Genomic DNA, 7565 nt, shown 5'->3' with positions numbered 1-7565 from the left:
GAGTTGAAAAAAAAAGATTTGGTAGTTGGCAAATTGGTAAGATTTGCAACCATTTTTGACTTTGCTATATTTACCTATGTCATTAGTGACATAAGCATGGTTTTATCCTTCTATAAATAGAGCATTCTTGCTCATTTGTAGAACACACCAAGTTAGAGAGAAAAACCATTTTGAGAGCAAAGTGAGGTATTCCATAGACTATACAAGAAAATAGTCTGTGAAGAAAAATAGAGTGTGAGCGATATTTTAGTAAGACGGAAACCAAAAGAGTGTTGTTCCTTTTGAGTGTGTAGTAGTCACTTTGAGTATTGTATTCGTGACTACACAGTGTAAAATTCCTTACTATAGTAATATCAATTGCTCCTCTTAGTCCGTGGTTTTTTCCCTTATTCAGAAGGGTTTCCACGTAAAATTCTTGGTGTCGTTATTTTCCCATTTTATTTCCATTACTTTTACCATATATATTTTTGTGCTTGTCCGCGTTTTCCCAACAAATTGGTATCAGAGCCCAGGTTGTCAACAAGTCTCAGCCCACCGGGAGAAACTGGGTTGTCGTTCTCTCCAGCCCAAGGCCCGATGTGTGAAGGGGGAGATTGTTGGGTTATCCCACATCGGAAATGGAAGGGGCTGGTGGTCAATTAATAAGTGTGAGGGAAAGCCTCAACCTTTGAGCTAGCTTTTGGGTTGAGAAGGCCCAAGACCACCCAACACTTATGTGGATTCGTCTCTGCTCCTTAGTCTTCACTTAGTGAGATTTCACTCAATACTTGTTTTCACTTTACTTTTCAACTCTCGTAAAATTGATTTCTTTTACTATTTTATCCCTATTTTCATTTGCCTTTCTAAGAAAAACCTCATAAATTACCTCTCTATTTCGTTTTGCATTGTCTTTTACCTCATAATAGACTTTTTTTTCTTTTCTTTTTAAGTATATTTTCAAGAATCGATAAAGTGTTATCTTATTGAGTTCATCTAAACACAATATTTAAGTGATCGTAGCATAGATTTATACATAAATATCCTCTTTTGCTTCGTATGATCCATGTCATTGGACCATGTGACAACAAACGTGGATGTATACTAGACTACTAATGTGAATTATTACCAACAAAAAGAATGAAATTATAATATTAATTTATTAAACACAAATATTATTATTTTTAAAAAAATAACTAACCCCCTTACAACTTACTATTAAAAAAATGGGGTGAATTCAACTTTGGCACACGCAATCTTATATAAGCTTCATTCAACAAGTTGGAAGTGCCCACTTGAAGTTAATTAAACACGTTAAATATAATCATATATAATTAATCCAACTTGAAGTTTATCTTTTGAAAATAAAAATAAATAAATAATGAAAAAAATATAAATAATATATATATTTTTTAAAAAACAGCTGTGAACGAAATTATTAACTTTTTATTCCATGTGGAAGAAATCTAGCAAAAGTTAAAAATACAATGAGCAGAAGTAACATGCAATTACTTACCTGTATATTTATCACTAGTAATTATCCTTTCCCAATCCTCTTTTTAATAAATCGAGTCAGAATTTTCACTATATAAATTTAAAATATAAATAAATAGAAAAGTGAAATGAAGTTTCTTTTAACCTTTATTATATATTGTAAATAATAATTTTAACCACATAAGAATAATATATTTTCTATCAATGGAGGAATGGATTAACTCACATTACTATTTTATCATATATTTATTATTTTTTACTTACATAATTATTTCAGATAATTTGCCTAGCAAAATTTATATTCAATAAAAAGATATCACTCACATATACTTTATTCATAAGCAAATTTATAAACTTAAACCTGAAGAATGTGAATTAGTGATTTCTTTAGAAAATAATATATATATATATATATATATATATATATATATATATTACAAATTACTATATATGATTTTATCTGAGTAGCAAATAACACCTATATAACAAAAAATTAAATGATATACTTAATTAAATGTTACGTTAATTTTTTTTTTAAAAATAATTGTTTAACCTCATAGTCATATAATTTTATCGACAATTATCAGCATAGTCGTATATGTAACTTTATCTATCAAAAATTAACTATTTGCAAAATCATGCTTGTTATATGATCATACTGAATTAATTATTTTATTCATTTTTTTAAAAAAATAAAAATATCACCTAATATTTTTTATCTTCGCGTAAAATCCTCCTCCTCACACTTGATCATGGGTATATAAATATCTTTATGTGTAAGGTAATTTAACCTTTGACCAAAAAGGCACGTGCAGTGCATCTTTGACTCAAATATCTCTATGCTTCTTGGGACAAACACGCACGTGCAGTTTCTGTCTTTTTGGAACAACTCAAATTATTATTTTAATTAACATCCCTTATACTATGCTACTTATTAAATACTCTAATTATTAACTTTGTTAAAATTGGGTCTATTTTAATTAATTAACATAACATAGGATAGGATCCTCTGTCAGCCTCAGTAAACAGACAGAATTTGGATTCATCACCTATGTGGTCCCAATTTTATTCACGATAATAATAATATATTCAGTATAATTATATAAATAATTAGTGATAATAAAATACACATATCTTACTATATTTATGAGATAGAAAAAATATATATGAAGCATGATTGTTATAAGCATAATATAACAATAACACATGGTCAAAGATAATCTTTAGCAATAATTTATTAAAAGAAGTAACTTAATTGTCGCAAAAAATTATACTTTTAGTGACAGATGATACTTTTTATAATATTCAATTTAAAGACAATTAATAAATATAAGTGAAGACTTTAATGCTTTTTATTAATATATATATTTATTATCGTTAAAAATTATGTTTATTATATTGACGACTATAAAAGTGGTCCCACTTTTGTTGAAGGCATAGGAATTTTATAGATTTTCTATCAATTATTGGTGTTATTAAGATTTAAGGACAAGATGAGATTTTGTTTGGATCTATAAAATGATCATAAAATCTTCTATCGTACATAATTACATTTTTTAATAAAATAAAATAGTTCAATATTTTAAAAATACTACAAAAATAAGCGCAATTTCTAGAGAGTAATAAAATAATTTTTAAAAATTACCTCTACTAATCGAAAATATTATGGAGTTTGAAATTTCATTAGGTGAAACTTCATAAGTTTTAACTATGAAATTTATAATAATGAGTCTTTTAATGATAGCACAATCAACAAGTTTTCACTGTGAATTTTATAGTAATAACTCTTTTAGTTATAGCGCAAACAATAAGTTTTAACTGTTAAATTTATAACAATAACTCTTTTAATTATAGCGCAAATAGTAATCAATAAACGCTATTTCTTTTCTACCTTTTGTATCATAATGCAATACTGGGCCGAACGTCAACTGCTGGCAAAATGGGCTTCCAACTTTTATTTGGGCTCAAGCAATAGTTTGTGTTGCATTTGATGTTAGGCCCATTTAATCTTGTAATGCTATGAAGTTTGGACTTTGGAACAATAGTGATCTAGCGGGTTATTTACACATTTTGCGCTTCATAACAACAAAACTTTTTCGTGGGGTATAAGTTTATAAATTTTTATCTTAATATCCTTGCGCTTGAACATGACTTAGTTTTCCTCCCTTTGAGCTAGATTAATGACATCGGTGATTAATGATATGATTGTGAAATTAGGTCTTAGGCCTAACTCACACCCCAAAAGCTAGATCAAAGGGCGGAGGATTGCCCAAGCCTTATAAGGAGTCCACCTATCTCATTAATCACCGATGTGGGACTTTTGTCATTTTTTAACACCCTACCTCATGCCCAGTGCTTAGCATCTGGTGCGTGGGCAATTTGATTTTGAGGGTCCCAACATCGGGTGAGACGGACCCTGCTTTGATACCATGTGAAATTAGGTATTAGGCCTAACTCACACCCCAAAAGCTAGCTCAAAGGGAGGAGGATCGCCCAAGCCTTATAAGGAGTCCACTCATCTCATTAATCACCCATATGGAACTTTTGTCATTCTTTAACATAAAAATTAAAGATCAATCCATATAAATAATTGACCAATCTTTCTTACTTTTAAAAGGAAAAATTATCCAAATTAAATACACTTACGTATCAAAAATCTTATTAGTTTAGTTGGTTGAATATTTAAAATTTTTATTTTGTTGGTCAGAGTTTGTGATCTTATTCCCATTTCTCTTCCCCTATCCCCAATTATATATTTAAACTAAACAAAAATATACACTATATTTATCAAATATCAAATATGACAATAGTTTTGATAAATAACCAAACAATTGGCTTAATATGAAAAAATCTTTTGTAGGGAGCGTTATCTCCCAAATGGAGTCCTATCCGAAGTGAATTCGGAATAGTCAAACTTAAATGTAGGTATCGAACATCGAGTGTTAAAATAAAAAAATATATATTTCCAAGTAACTACATTTGGAATTTTCTAGCAAATACTAATATACTTGTGTACCCTTGTTTCAAGTGTTTTTTTTTTTTAAATTCTGTATTTTTTTCTGCCATTATCTTGTGATCAATTAAAGAAAACTGCAATATCTAATGTGATTTATGTCATACAAAAATTTTCAAAATTTTATTGATTGAATTTACGATTGTAGATATTGAATTGAAGCTTGCTTTGGTTTATTTACCTATTTTTAATTTCTTGGGAAGTTGTTCCCCTCCATTTATCTCTAAATGACATTATAAAATGTATCGTTCCTCGTGAATATATCTTCTATAGATAATTGTTATCTTTCAAATATATGTTGATATTTGTTTTACTATCAAATAAAGTGAAATTCAAGTTTTTCTTTTTGTTGATGACGAATAGTGAATATAAATGATTTTTGGTTATGATACAAATGTATTTCATAGCATACAAGTCTGATACACTTAAATATGGTGACATACACATTATTGTAAAATATAAAGTGTATATTGTATGCATTCCCATTATGTGTGTGATGTTTTGGAGTATACTGAAGTTTATAATTATATAAGTGCTGATACAATTCATACATAGCGTGTGTATAATATATCTTGTTTGAGTATTGCTATAGTATATCGATCAAATAAAATTATATGTATTCAACTTGAGTAAGTGACAATTAGAACGTATCTAACAAATACAAAGCATATATATATATATATATAATAGCTTTTGAATCATAATTAGACACAATATAGCTACATGTGTTAATTATGCTCTAAACTATTAGATGTCTATCAAATTTCCTCTTTTAAAAAGGGTATTTTAGAAGAATAATTTTTCATTTGAATAAATAATTTGAAAAGTATTTTTGCCAACATAAGAAATACAATGTGTGCTTTGCTTATTTGGCCAGAAATTTTCATTTTTAAAACTTTATTTGAAAATTACCGATAGTTTCAAATACAAATTAAAATTGTATTTAGAAAACACTCAAACTTATATTCACTTTCATTATATTTTTCTTTTTAAAATTTACCCTAACTTTTTATTTTTATGAAATTGCCCCATTAGATTTTATTTCATATTTCATGTTTATTTTTTAAATCATAAGTACATGCAAGCAACTAACTATATTATTTACAAAAGTAATAACCAAGCAAAATTATATGTGTAGTTCCAACCTCAAAATTTTAAAGTATTTCCTTTAAAAAAATTAATATGTAGTAGCTTGTTTATTAAATTTAATCTATGATACTATGTGACTATTATTTTTAGATGTTACTCTTTTGGAGGAGTTTCTTGAAAAATCGTGTAACAATTTATTGACATTTTCAATCAAGCAGATGATTTACAAATAGCTTCAAGCAGACAATTTGTAAATAGTTTAAACAAACAATTTATAAGCAGCTCTTAAACAAAAGATTATAAATAACTCAATCAATCAAATTGCAAGCAACTTCTGAATAATCTTGCAACTATTTTCTAATAGGCCTTGCAATAACTTCTTTTTTTTCTATGAACAAAAAGATAATTCAAATCAAAATTAAATAATGTAATATTTTCAAAATTAAATCATCCCTCAACTATAACTCAATTCAAATGTACATTTTTATATTATTTAAGTGAGCAAAAAACATTTCTATACTATATAAAATATAACAACAATCATCCTTCAATCTATTTTTGTTAAGAAAATGATTGATTGAACCAATATAAAATAATTAATTTGATCATGTCTTGCTAACCCGAGAAGAGGAAAGTTAGAGTTTTTGGCCAAAAACATCCTTCAACTATACTTCAAACATAAACTACATCCTTAAAATATCATTTTTAGCAGAAAAAATCCTTTAACTATATCTCAAACTTAAACTACATCCTTAAAGTATTTAGCAGAAAACATCATTTAAGTATTTATAAGTGAACAACTTTCATCCTTTTGTTAGATATTGTCAAAAAAATTAAGGGATCTTACGAAAAAATGTGTAGTTAATGTGACTATCAACAAAAGTTATTCTGGAAAATTTTACTACTTTCTACAAGAAGTTCTTTAAAATTAAATCTTAGACATTGTTGCTCATGGAAACTAAAAATGATTCGAAGGTGTGAGTGCACATGATTTGCTTTTTTCGTAACGAAAAGAAGTTGGAGATTAATTATTTTTACCTTTTTCTTAACCAGTCAAAATGAATAGATTTTTGGATCAATCTAATATCAAAGTGACCAAAATATTGATTATGTCTCATATTTGAGTTTCATTCTACATTATTAGAAGCGGAAGTTTCCAACAAATGTCGCTTCTAGCATATTCAATTGAGAAAAAACATATTTAAACTAATAATATTTTTAATTAAAATTACATGAAAAATGAATAAAAAAAACTATCAAATTAAAAGATTTTGCATAATTCTTAACTCAATTACGAAAAAGTTCAGAATAATATTCTTGCCATATTTAAGAATAATAATTAGGAAAGGGACGACTTAATTTTTGTGGGATATATCGATTAGTTTTCTAATAAATTCAAGTAGAAGGATGAAAATTATTTACGTTAAAATACTTGAAGGATGTTTTCTGCTAAAAATAATATTATAAGGATGTAATTTAAGTTTGGAGTATAATTAAAGGATGTTTTCTGCTAAAAATGATACTTTAAGGATGTAATTCAAGTTTAAGGTACAGTTGAAGGATGTTTTTGGCCAAAAACTTATGAAAGTTACCTAAAAAGAATAAAGATATGGATAGAAAATGAATTTTTGATTCTCGAAATTTAAATCTTGTGTATTGTCAGTTTATATGTTTTTTGCATTTTCAAGTAAATTGACTTGCAACAATACATAAGTTGTGAAATATTTATACAGTTGCTCTGATGCTTAGAAAAATTATGTAAAAGGATTGTTTTAAAAGTATTACGTCCAACTATTTAGAGTTTTTTTTAGTAAAATATTTAGGGCAGATGTACTATATATACAATGCAATTCACATTTTTATATATGTTGGCATTTAGTTATGAAATTAAAATAAATACTTATAGTATTCGAAAATTTTGAAGTTGAAGTAGTATTTGGCCATATTTTTACAAGAATACTTACAATTTGAATATGATTTAAATCTCCAATTT

Source organism: Solanum pennellii, chromosome 5, assembly GCF_001406875.1.
Source record: "Solanum pennellii chromosome 5, SPENNV200".
NCBI lineage: Eukaryota > Viridiplantae > Streptophyta > Magnoliopsida > Solanales > Solanaceae > Solanum > Solanum pennellii.
This window is presented reverse-complemented; position numbering follows the sequence as displayed.